Raw genomic sequence first — 14,082 nt, 5'->3', positions numbered from 1 at the left:
CTGCACGACCTCACAAGGTCCAATCTTCCGATCCTTAAGCTTATTATATTCACCAACAGGAAAACGATCACGAGGTCATACAGCCCAAACAAAATCACCAACATCAAAAAGTACCTGACGACGATGACTATCAACCCGAGTCTTGTACTTGGTATTGCTCTCATGAATGGTCTGTTTCACCTGCTCATGGATACCCCAAAGATGCTCTACCATCTCATCTGCTTTAGGACTGAAACGTCCTATACATGGAATAGGGGCTAAGTCCAGCACCCCGGATGGGTTCTGACCATAGACAATCTCAAATGGGCTTAAGACTGTGGTTCTGTTTTTCGATCTGTTGTAGGCAAATTCTGCTTGAGGCAATGCCAAATCCCACTACTTCGGTTTAGTTCCTGCCAAACATCTCAAAAGGTTGCCCAAACTCCTATTCACCACCTTAGTCTGGCCATCCGTCTGGGGGTGGTAGGCGCTATTCAACTGTGTTCCTAGTTTCCCCTACAGGCTCTTCCAAAAATGACTGATGAACTTGGTATCACGATCTGAAGGATGGATCAAGGAACACCATGTAAACGCACAATCTCCTTGAAATAAAGATAGGCAATCCGGACAGCATCCATAGTCTTCCTACAAGCTACAAAATGGGCCATCTTGGAAAACTTGTCAACTACAACAAAGATAGAATCCAAGGCCCTTTGGGTGCGGGGTAAGCCCAATACAAAATCCATGCTGATATCGAACCAAAGAGTTTCAGGAATAGGTAAGGGAGTGTACAAACCCGCATTGGTGAGGACTCCCTTAGACCGCTGGCACACATAACAACGGTCCACATAATGGGCCACATCATTAGTCAACTTGGGCCAATAAAAGTCAGAAGAGATAAGGGCCAAGGTCTTATCTCGGCCAAAGTGTCCCTCATTATGAAGCTCACTTATAATTTGTTGCCTCAATGAATAGTCTGGAATGCACAACTGTAATCCATGAAACAGATACCCATTATGCAAAATAAAATCATGACGGTGACCATCAGTTACCTCCTGAAATATTCTTCCAAAGGAAGGATCAGCTGCATACATATCTGTGAACATCTCAAAGCCTGCAACTTTGGTATTCATGGTGGTGAGGAGTAAGGTACGACGGCTCAGGGCATCTGCGATGCAGTTCAGACTTCCTGCTTGGTGCCTCAGCGTAAAGGTGAACTCTTGCAAGTATGCCACCCACTTGGCATGCCGTCTACTCAGCTTGTGTTGGCCATTGATGTACTTCAAGGCCTCATGATCGGTAAACAAAATAAACTCCTTCTGTACTAGGCAGTGATGCCAATGCTTCAGGGACTGAACTAGGGACTTAACTATGGCATAGAACTCCAAGTCATAAGTGGAATAATTTTTCTTTGATCCCGATAGCTTCTTGCTGAAAAAAGCAACTGGACGTCCTGCCTAACTCAGAACACCACCAATGCCAATGCCAGATGCATCACAATTTACCTCGAACACTTTGTCAAAATCAGGGAGTGCCAAAATTGGAGCCTCGGTCATCTTCTGCTTGACCAGTTGAAAACTGGCCTATGCCTCCTCAGACCACTAGAAATCACGCCCCTTGAGGCACTCTGTGATAGGGGCAATCAGAGTGCTGAAATTTCTAATGAACTGGTGGTAGAAAGATGCCAATCCATGGAAACTTTGATGTCATGTAAGGTCCTTGGTCTGGGCCACTCCAAGACTGCATTTATCTTTGACTGATATGCATGAACACCATTAGTAGACACAACAAAACCAAGAAAAGTCACAGAAGTAGTGAAGAAAGAACACTTCTTCTTATTGACAAATAGGCACTCCGTTTTTAGCGTCTCAAAAACAGCACGGAGGTGATCGAAATGTGAAGCCCATGTCAGACTATAAATGAGGATATCATTGAAGCAAACTACAATGAATTTCCCCATAAAAGGCCGCAAGACCTGATGCATAAATCTCATGAACATGCTGGGAGCATTGGATAGCCCAAAAGGCATGACCATCCACCCATACAACCCTTGTGGCGTCTTAAACGCCGTCTTCCACTCGTCTTCATGCCTTATTCTGATCTTGTGGTATCTGCTTTTAAGGTCAATTTTTGAGAAGACCTTAGAACCGGATAGCTGACCCAACATATCATCCAGACGGGGAATTGGAAACCAGTACTTCACTATAATTCTGTTGATCGCTCGGCTGTCAATACACATATGCCAAGAACCATCTTTCTTTGGCACTAGCAGGGCAGGGACTGCACATGGGCTCATACTCTCTCAAATATAGCCCCTCTCCAACAACTCTACCACCTGTTGCTGCAACTCTTCAGCCTCCTTGGGACTGAAGTGATATGCTGGTCGATTTGGCAAATTTGACTCAGGAACAAGGTCAATTTGATGCTGAATATCCCTCATAGGTGGTAGCCCAGGAGGAAGATCCTCTGGCATCAAGTCAGAAAATGCTGCTAGCAATCGTTGCACCTCTACTGGTAAATCTGTATCCATGTCTACTGCACTATTCTCGCAAGGTACTAAAGCATAGACCACGCCTCCATGCTCAATCTCATCTAAAAACCTGGACATAGAAAGCGGGTTAGTATTATTGGCTACCGGGGTAGGAGTGAGTCCTTCCCGCCGAGGCGCCAACACAATCTTTTTTCCCTTGATGTTAAGGGAATACGTATTATTCCGTCCATCATGAATGACACTGCGATCATACTGCCAAGGTCGACCCAACAATACATGACACGCATCCATAGACACAACATTACACCAGGCATTATCGAAATATTTTCTACCAATTGAAAAGGACACGAGGCATCACCTATCAACTGTTACTTCACTTCCTTTATTTAGCCATGACAACTTGTATGGCTTAGGATGACGGTCCGTCTTCAACTGCAATTTCTAGACAACCTCCTTAGACCCTACATTCTCACAACTACCACCGTCAATGATCATTTTGCAGACTTTATCTACAACTGTGCAGGTCGTGTGAAAAATATTGGTTCTCAACCAATCGTCCCTTGAATCGCCCTTGGGAGTCAGTAGACTCTTATGAACGACCAGAGTCTCATGACCATCTCCATACAACACATCATCAGTCTCATCATCATTATACATGGGCTCGCCAATCTCCTCAGTCTCGTCTACCATGTTTTCCTCAATCAACAAATTTTTCCCCTTTTAATTAGCAGGCTTCCTGCAATCAGTCGCCCTATGCCCCTGTTCACCGTAACGAAAACATCTAATAGTAGGGTTAGAATTACCCTGCGGTGAGTGCTGGACAGGATGGGAATCTTGAGGGCGAACTGGCCTACTGTTTTGATCGCTCCTAATCATTGGTCTCCTGTTTTGCTGTTTTTTAACAGCAAGTGCATGCTGGTAGGCCTCCGAAACATTCCACAGTGAATGAAGGCTGAGGACATCTTGCAAGGGCTAGAGCAAACCCCCCAAATACAGCGCCACCATCTGCTCCTCCGTCTCAGATAAATCATTCCGGGCGACCAATTAGTAAAACTCCTCCATGTAATCGTCGACTGATCGCGTGCCCTGCCTCAACGCGTGAAGTTGCTGAAACAAGGTTTGCGCGTAGCCGAAGGGAAGGAAATGACCCTCCATCTTCTTCTTCATCTTCTCCCAATCAGTGATCTTGGCCTTGCCCTGCCTGTCTCATGAACGTCGCAACTGCTCCCACCATGCAAATGCTCTGCCCTTAAGTTTGATTGCGATTAGTTTCACTTTCACACGATCGGGGACTTCCTTATAATCAAAAATACGCTCCACTTCGTTAATCCAATCCATGAATCCCTCGGCCTATAACATACCAGAAAACTCGGGCAGATCGACCCAAAAATCAAGGTCTCCATGAAGCTCTTCCCGACCACGGTGCTCTCAGAATAGAGCACGATTGTGATATGGGTTTTTGAAAGTGGAATTAGAATTGTGATTAGAGACCTCACGATCCTCGAAATCCTGCGCCGCCAGGCGCTGGGTTAATTCTGCAACTTGCCTCTGCAAATCCTCAATTATCACATCCTGAATGCTACGATCACGGTGTTGGGCTTCCTCATTCGGAACCTGCCCAAGACGACCATGACTACGACCACCAGCCATTGAAACTGGTGAAATTTCCCAGGAAGATGTTGAAGCTCTGATGCCAACTAACGCTGAACAGAATAGCGATTATCCTGCAGGGTAGTCCAACAGATGATTCACAGGAGAAAAATTGCCCAAAACTAGAGAGAAAAGTCTCTAGGGTTTAACTGAATATTATCAAATCAAGCAATAATGAAAATCAGTCCACAAGCCGGACTGTTATATCCAAAAATCATGTTTATTAGAATTTTGCTAAAAATAGAAAAATCTCATAAATTACTCCAAATTGAAATTTGAAATTAAATAAGCAATCTGCAAAAAATAAGGCTCAAATCGGGTTTAAAATGACTTCCTAACTAACAAGCGAAATATTACAATAAATAGAAAAAAATAACTAAAACTAGTGATTTAGAAGGGAAAATAGAAGAATTTGATGTCAAAAAAAGGCACATAAAGCCATGCTCGATGTGGACAGTGTGCGCGCTGAAAAGAGCTTTTCGAATTGGGGTCTTATCTGCGATTCCGACACCCGTAGCCAAAGTTATGGCCAAAAGATTGAAACGCACTCAAAACGGCCCCAACGAGGAACATATCACAATCAATTCCTGCCTTTGCGCTGATCTGCCAACTCATGGTATCTTAGAGCCATCAAGGTGCAATCTGACAGCTCAGCATCATTTGTCTCAGATCCCCCTGCATCATAGGTAGATGTATTTCTGCCACTAGAGGAACTCGTGGGTAAAGGAGTTTTATACCTCCAGTAGTCGTTGTGGGTATATATCTATTAGCCACACCTATTGTGGTAGGAAATAATCTCCGCTAGAAACATATCCTTGCCCATTAGACATGATAGTGACGGTGGGAATTACTTACTTCCCATGAAACGGGCTTGTGGCAAGAAACCCAGTAATCTATGGTGGTAAGAATGTATAAAATTATGCCCCACAAAATTCACTTGTGGGAAATAACTTTTTTCCATGGTTTGCACCTGTAGGTAATATGTATAGACATGTCATTGCTAGACTTTTTTGAATTGGTCCATGTTCCATGTGAATCCCATACGAAACCTGGAACCATTCTCTCACAAAACCTGATCCAATATATGGTAGTCAATGTATATTGATTCCCACAATTCAGTATACATGAATGGTTCTTCATGATAGGCAGCAAAGAGATAATACACTACTTTCTTCACAACCATGGAACATAATTTCCCATAACATAAATATTTACAGCATTCAAGAATGTTCCCATATTCATTGATGGAAATGACAATACACTAATTGCAACTGTGTGGGAAGGAGAAGAGGGTCAGCAACATGATTACAACTACTTTAATTACACAACTAGGTATCTAGCTTCCGTTCTACATGCATTTTAATTCAGGTTCACCTTCCTCCAACTTCAATCTCCTGATAGCTCCATTTTCTTAATTTCTGGCCTTTGCAGAGGGCTTCATCTCACCAGTTAATGCACCAGCTTATATATCCTATTGGCTCTCTATGTCAAAAAATTCCCCCTGCCTCTGTTGGAAAAGACTTGCAATACATGCATACATTATGTTATGATTTTAATCAAAGTCCAACTGACTTCAACAAAGGACATGATCTCCTGACTATCCAGATAGATTTATTAGTCATTGAGTGGTCCTTTACAATCATAACACTAAGGGATGTTTGAATGTAAATTCATGGTAGCTGTGATACTATATAGGATTGAGGCGATGACATTAAATTATCCAACAATGCAAAACAGAAATTAGACTATGGGAACCCAATTTACACCATTTATAATTAATGGTCAGGTTATAGCAGACTCATATAAAACATACCCTCCTAACCAAATCCAAATACAATAAAAGCTACACCACCATTCATTATGACATAGGTGTACCCACATGTTCTGTGTCGATATACTTGATCAGTCCAAGTTTGATGAAGTTTTCCTAAATGCCAAATCCGGACCTAGCATATATAAATTATTTCTGTGCTAATAATTGATCCATCATGGCAATGGTTCTAGGGATAGCATACATGTACCTATCTCATTAATAGATAACTCATACTCCAAAGTTAAATCCCACTCATCTTTCCCTATTTTCAGCAGTTACCTACTGACTTTTTTTCTCCCTAATATCCCATATGGTCATTTACAAACACCACAATGTCACTTATTATAATGCCTAATTATGTACACTGACAAAAACAAATTCCAAAACTGTGTTCTACACCGCTGCTTCAAGGAACACCATGTCCACATGTACTCACTTTATGGTATAGTATTATCAGCTTCAATTACCATATAAAATACCATATAAAACATTTTAAATATAAGCTAAAATTTCAGTATGAAATAGGGCATGCAGTGGTTCGTGTCCAATGATTGTGTATTACAGTTTCAATAAGCCAACTTTGCAACCAATTCGTACCATACTCCTTGAAAACCAAGAAATCAATTCATGCACGAATTCCATAAATATTTACGCCAACTGCTCAGGAAAACTAGGGAGTGTTGTACACCTGAAATATTAATAATCTGTAACTCATTCACAATCGAGTTTTAGTACTATTGATAATAGAAATGCTCTTTAGTTCTTCACTTTTTTTAGCATGGATCTAACTGTTTCAATCTCCTATATTCAATGTATATATATCCAGGAAATTGTATATTTGCACACATATCATATACGTGGCAAACACTATACTTTTATTAAGTGACCAGACAACCAATGGCTGGTAAACTGACTAAAATTTATGTTAACATCAGTCCCAACTGTTATGATTTCCAGCTAATTACTCTTTCATCCCACTAGTCATTTCCTAATATGGTTTAATTTAAACAAACATGTGGTCTACCCTGAGTAGCATATAACAACATCATTCAGCTATGAGAAGTTTGTGACATTGACTAAACCACTAAAGGAGGCAAATATGATTTTTACCATCACTGGATCTGGAACTTATCCAATTATGTTCCAGATTTTTGACATCTCTGCATGGTTGCCATTCATGGAATCTCTAAAATGAATGTGTGTACATGAATCCCCTGGTGCCATCACAGAAAACAATGGGCTTCTCTAACACGTGAGAAAACTAAGCCCATGAGTAAATCTGGTGTATCCCTGCATGGAAAAAATATCACAATCATAAAGTATACCCACTCAGGTAATGAATATACACCAGCCTGGAAATTATAACTACTTCTCAATTGTTATTAAATTGGATACTCACTCATGCTAGTGCCTTACCATTAGGAAATTCCTCTTGACCACCAATTTTAGCTACCAACCACTTCCATTTTATACCCAGTTATATATTCCCCAAAATACAAACAGTCATCACTTACATCAAGTCCTCCCACCCTTTTTGTCAAAACATGACCCCTAACCCATCCCACCCCATATATGAATACCTTTGAATTTATATCTATTGCCATTTCCAAGTTAAGGGGAACAAAAAACACAAAAAGCCCCATGACCTTCTTCAAAAAATGTCAAGGAAGAGAGATGTTATGCAGCTCCTTGAGTCTCTTATTGAGACTCCCTACTTGTCCCCAACTGTGATGACATGGCCTAATTTGGTTGTCATGCTCAAAACACTGTTTGCAAAGCTCAGCCATATCACCCAAGAGTGCTTCAAGTTTACTCTTATACAAGTCTACAGATTCCTTGTTCCTTTCATTCTCCTCGGCTATACGTTTAAATGCCTTATTCTTTTTCAAGAACGGGGAGGGCTCAGGTATGACTGAGTGGCCCAGCCCTTGTGCATACCCAGATTTGAACCCCATCACCTCCTTGAAAACATCACCAGCTGCTTCCTGAACATCTTCTTCAGTTTCTTTCTCATTCAACCTCTCTAGCATCAGATTCTGAAATTTTGCCAAAAAAACCCAATAAAGATCATGAAAAATAGCTCAATGACACAACCATTATATAAAAAATGCAAATTCAGCTAAGAGGGAAAGATCTAACTAACATAATTATGTTTACTTACTGCATTGATGAATTTCCCCGTTTTGGATGACCAGTGTGTTTCTTTGTAAAATTTAATCATATTCCATGCCTCCTCACCCTCAAATTCAATGATTGAATTTTTAGTATAAACAAAGATTTATCAAAACTCCTTATAATCACTTTAATAATCAGCTTACCCTCTCTTCCATAAGCCGTACAAAAGATTTTCTCCCACTTGTATGCCTAACCTTCTGTCTTTTCCTATTATTGTTGTTCCTACAAGACTACTCCTGAAAGAATATCAATATAAATCATTGAATTTCCTGATACACTTATGTACTCGTAAGTCTTAACGTGTGTATATATATACACGTTAATTTTTATAGTGCCAACAACAGCTCATTAAGGTGCTGAAACAGTTTGAAGGTAGATGGTTTACACACTAGTGGTCCTTACCTTGAATTTGGGGCTGGCCCACATTTGACAAAGCCACTCCCATACATGTGGCTCCACCCATTCCTTCCGACCAGCTAATGCCTCCTCAAGCGAGGCAAATTTCTTGTAGTGCTTGTGTAATTCATAGTGGTAAGCGTTGTACCTATCAACTAGTGCGTTTGCTATAGCTTCGCGATGGTTCTCTCTAGTCCAATCCAACACGAAATCAGCCTGCATGGATATTGTATCATATCACATCTTCTTGTCATTTGAAAATACAACCTTCAAAATCATAAATAACAAGCAATAGGAAGCATTATTAAACCCCTACTCTAACACGATTGATGAGCTCGTGCTTCTCCTTGTCATCTACGACACTCCAACTTGCATGTCTCATATCTGCATGTACTCTTATAATCCAGCTCACCCAACTGGTGAATAATGTGGCATTCTCGCATGATAGGCCTCTATGCCCATCCTTTATACTTAAAGGGATCTTACCTATCTTTTGTAACCTTTCAAAAACTGTACTCTTAGCAGGCCCACGGCCTCATTTTTTTATGGGTGGAACTGTAACAATGAACAAAATAAAACTGTCAGTTAACACAAAAGGAAGCTTACCCTATTTAAATGCTAAAACAGTGCATTACAATACATGTCCAGATAACAAGCCATTAATTTGTACACCATACTTGTGCTGTTATCCCCCTCAGTTACATCATGTTGTGCAGTTTGTATGGACTCTTCTACCCCCATAGCTGGTACCGCTTCCCGTGAGTCATCAACCCTAGGATCCTCCTCATCTCTTAGGCTCCTTGTCTTAGGCACCAAATCTGGAACTAAATTGGACTCTGTTGGTACTGTTTCAGTTGAGTCATCTATTATGGGATTGACGAAATCCCTTAGTCTCCTTGTTGGAGGCACCCTGGCTGGAGCTTGATCAATTTGTCTTGATACTATGAGTGGACGTTGAGGTCTAATTCTTCCCCTCCGGCCTCTTTTCCCAGATATCACCATTACTACCTACTATGTAAATGTATATATTAGTGATACATTAATCAACATATATATAATACTTGTTCAATTAACATTGTTGTGAAAGTTTATCAACATGTTACCTTTTCTTAACTTTATCTCAAGTTCTTAATATACAATTACTTGTTCCAAGTAATGGTGGGGATGTTTTTGTTTGGCTGAAAATATGCTTCAGTTCCTCAGGTTACATCAATGTTGTCACATGTAGAGTATATTTTTACCTTCTGAAATGAATAAAAGTGCAAAACATATTCTATGCATTAATTGTCACATAAAGCTGTTATATTCAACCACCTAGTCAAAGGTGGAACACAAAAGCTAGTTTTGTTAGACATTACCATGATAATGAGATGAGGAATTTCCCCCCCATCTCCAGACCATAATATGATCATTGGTGCCATCTTATCACTTTACACAGACTTATTACATTGGCCTGTGTTTTATGATCAACCCAGAGACTAGATATGACATTTCACAGAGATTATCACATGGTGGAAAATTCATGGAAATTATATTTGCATGTTCTGGTCTATTTCGGGCAAGATTGATGAAGTGCTAGTCTCCATTCACTCTGTAGGACTGTAACTAATTTATGCTTTCTGAAAACATACATTTGAAAAGACTGTAGTGGTGATTTTTTCATCAAAAATTACACCATGCTGTAAACCACAGATGCAATAAACACCTCAACACCGTGTATGCTGCTACTATAATTATTGGAAATGGTCTTACAAAGAATGCTTGGAAAACCATTCCCTTCACCACTAGGACAACAACCACCAACTACCCATGTTGTTGTTTCACTATGTTCTTCTACTCATTCCTGAAATGCAAACCCTAGTATGACCTTTTTTTGGCTCAATATCTATATTCAAAGTTCCTATCGTTTATTAAAAATATTTCCTAAGATCAGAATTCAGATCTAACTCAACATATATGATCTTCTCTGAAAACAGGCGTACATCTTAAGAATTATTCCATTTAACAGAAAACCATGAACATAAAATGTCTTGGCTTATCTTGTAAAGTAAAGTTGGAGCTTGTGGGGTTAAAAATCTATTTACCTTTTTTTGCCTCTGTTGGTTAGTTTGGCAGCAAAATGTTGAGCTATGTCTTGAGCTCTCTGTGAGTTTTCTGTCAGTCGCAGCTATATGGTTTGAGAATCCAGCTAAAGTTTTCGCTCCTCATTGCAAATACCCCTACCAGTTGCGTACTTCCCCACCCTACTAGAGTCTAGAGCACCTTCTCACGATCTGGAAGTTGATGTGAATCTATCTTCTGTCACTTCATGCTCAAAAGACTTTAACCACGGGCAGTACTAACTCTCCAAAATTAAAATCCCACCAGTGGCAAGTAATTTTTAACTTTCCCGCGTGCTCCATTCCTCGGCCATTTGGGAATTATAGCATCTTGTATTTGCAGGATATCGGGCTTTTAATGTATATTAAATGGGCTGCCCAGCAATAAACATTCTGTCTATTAAAGTCTAGTGTTCCCGTATATCCTTTGCATTAATAGATCTGCCAATGTATGCTACACATGTATGGATTTAGGCCTGCCTGAGAACATGCTATATAAAACTTCATTTATAATTACCCCTAGATCAGATCAGAGGTATCATTTCGTGGACCTTGTCACATTATTATCTTTGTGTTCAAATATTCTGGACAGAATTGGTAAATCAGTTATATGTTGATGGATAGCTGATTTGGCATAAAGTATGATATACAATCTGGGAAAGATCACCACTACAGAAGAACATGTTAAAAATTATTACATTTGTGGGACCCAATGGCTTTTTTGGCCAGGCTTGTTTGTTTTAATAGCTTTCTCTTCTGACATGTTAAAATAGTCAGGCATTTAACACCAGATTGGGTTACGTTATTCAGTGCCTGAACTTGACCCCACTTGTGCATTGCCTTAATATATCTCATTTTCACAAAATGAGAGAACCATTAGGCCCATAGTGATCCTGAAATGATATGCTTCACAAGGTCATAGGCTTACACGTTGTCTTTATGTGAAGCAGGATTACTCTAGTCTTGCAACAACATTTTATACAATCAAACGAATCTGTGCTGTATAATAGAATATCATTTGTAACTTGCTGTAATATTTTTCGTCCTGTTTTTATGTTTATAATTTTTTTTTTTTGCATAGTATATAATGAGTGGTTTAGTTGGGTTGAATTATGACTCTGTATAATATAAATCTCATTTTTAGCCTTTTAGGGACCATGGAATTACAGGATTTGTCCAAGTAGCTACAAATTTTGCTAACGCCTTTATCTATAATGTCCATTTCCTTGCCCTTTTAGCTCCATTTATCTTGTGATCCCATTCTATAATTACCTGCATAGAATAATTTGTACTTAACATGTCCATTACAAGATTGTGCAACCAGCTTCATTATAGTCATTAAACCAATATTCTATTTGCATTCGTTTAGGCCTTTTTTAAAAAATATCCAGCTCACGCCCATTTTGGACTACTCTATCCATCCAAACTGCTAAACCAATTCTTTTTTTATGCTTTATGCCTTCGTTTACCTTATTCCCCTTTCATTCCCAATTTATATCAATATTTATAAATTGATATAAATTGGCAAATGTCCATCATACTTCCACTTATCAATTTGGACCTTTACCTTTACATTTCCATATTTATCAACTCAATGAAACATTCTTGGTTTCATTGAGTTGGCAATGGTGGAAAATTCATATCAATTTTGTCTTACAAGAGACCTGGATTGTGTTATTACATATACCATCTAATGTCAAACCTTTCATATAGTGTGCCAAATATATTTCAGGTTTGACCACCACCACTCTTCCATCCCAGGAAAATGCCATCAACCCAAAGTTCCCTCTGTTAAGTGTCCAATTGGTAATATTAAATTTATCCATTAATGTGTTTTTGATGGATATACTACAGAACCTATATTAGAATTGGTTAATTCCCAATTTTTTCTAGTCTGAATCTTTCTTACGTATAGAGGCCTTAGGCTAAATATTTTTGTTTGCATGCAACAAAAATGATTCTACAATGCAATAAATAACCGGTACAAGGCTTCTTGTATAACCATGGAATTCCCCAACCCATGTTATTGTTGCATGATCCCAATGTATTCTGTAGGGCATTAAATTGAATTTGACAACTAGGTCTGAAAATTCAATTTTGGTGGAGTTTAATAAATTAAATTGAAAGTAGCTCATTACTTTGAATTTTTGAGGATTGATATGTGACTTAAACCAACTCATCTCCAGGCCAATGCATTACTCTATTTAGTCGTCTGTGTAATATTTATATGCACTATTCCATATAAATTGAGTAAGATGGGACAATACTTCATTGCTTTAACGGACTAACTGTACCCTTATCAGCAGTGGATTCATCAATAACAGTGAAAAACAAACTTTGGACAGTTTATAAGTTTGAGTGACTGCTTATGAAGATCAACCCATTTGCATGCGTGTACCACATCAATAATGGAGACAATAAGCTATATTGGTGTCATCCATTTCTTCTAAGTGCAGTTTGAAAAAGCTGGACATTGATATAATAATAATTATATCAGTGTGACTAATTCCATTACTTTTCTAGTGCTTTGATTTAAGTTTTTCCCTGTGAACATTACACCTTCTATGGATTGTGCCGGGTATGAGCAACATTGGTTTATAATACATTATGATTAAGTGTATTGTGGGAGTAACTTCCTCAAATATAGTGAAGCACTCCCTATGTGTGCTTTAGTTCTGCTTTCACAACTCAATGCAAGACCCTCTAACTTCGGGTCTAGTTATTATCTTCCTAGTGCAACTACATTTACAAGATGAAATGCAGGAGGTGGCTGTAACCTCCTCCTGGAATATTGATGTACAGAAACGAATACCAAATGTAGTTGGGTTGTGGAAATACACTAGTATTTCCCAAATAGCCAGAAATTAATTCAAAGTCTTTCCATGATGCAAACCATCACCCAACTAACTGACCAACAGCAGAAAAACCCAAGGAAACTAAGTGGCAAAAACCAACAGCAGTCGATTATAAAGCAAATTGGGATTTGCTTTATAATGTGGAATCAGGGAGAATGGGGTTGGGAGTAATCTAGAGATATCATAAAGTAAAAAATAAGCCGGCCAAGCCATCATGCTTGTAGAGAGGCAAACGGCTCACTTTACATGTCTTACCTAAATCTCTCCTCATTCTCCCTGTAGACCTATATGATATTGAAGAGTACCCCGTATGCACTCAGCCATCAGTAGGTACTGAGATGTTAAAAACTTGGTTGGTTAATGACAACCAACCAAGTTTTTAACAACAGTTTTCAATAACCACAAAGCTACCCACACTCAGCAATGGTAAGAATTCCAAACTGTTTGAACATTCATTGTGCTAACCCATGTTTTTACTCTTTCATCCCATAACAAATTGTAATACATGCATTACTGAAAATGCATGTATTAGTTTAAGGAGCCAACCAATAACCTAAAGTAAGGAGTCCACCACCAATGGGCTTCTAAAAGCTGGATGTAGATGGAGATAAGAGGTAGTATGGG

At 39.2% G+C, this 14,082-nt stretch overlaps 1 long non-coding RNA gene across 1 annotated transcript in view; it reads right to left on the bottom strand.

Annotated features, from left to right (window-relative positions):
* The window catches only part of LOC122305800, a 54,279-nt gene that overhangs the window by 24,348 nt on the left and 15,849 nt on the right, over nt 1–14,082 (bottom strand). Inside the window, exon 2 of the long non-coding RNA XR_006241251.1 lies at nt 7,259–7,261. This is a non-coding gene — a long non-coding RNA (uncharacterized LOC122305800). The remainder of the gene's footprint in view (nt 1–7,258; nt 7,262–14,082) is intronic.

The sequence above is a fragment of the Carya illinoinensis genome, chromosome 1 (assembly GCF_018687715.1).
Source record: "Carya illinoinensis cultivar Pawnee chromosome 1, C.illinoinensisPawnee_v1, whole genome shotgun sequence".
In the NCBI taxonomy this organism is placed as follows: domain Eukaryota; kingdom Viridiplantae; phylum Streptophyta; class Magnoliopsida; order Fagales; family Juglandaceae; genus Carya; species Carya illinoinensis.
This window is presented reverse-complemented; position numbering and strand designations above follow the sequence as displayed.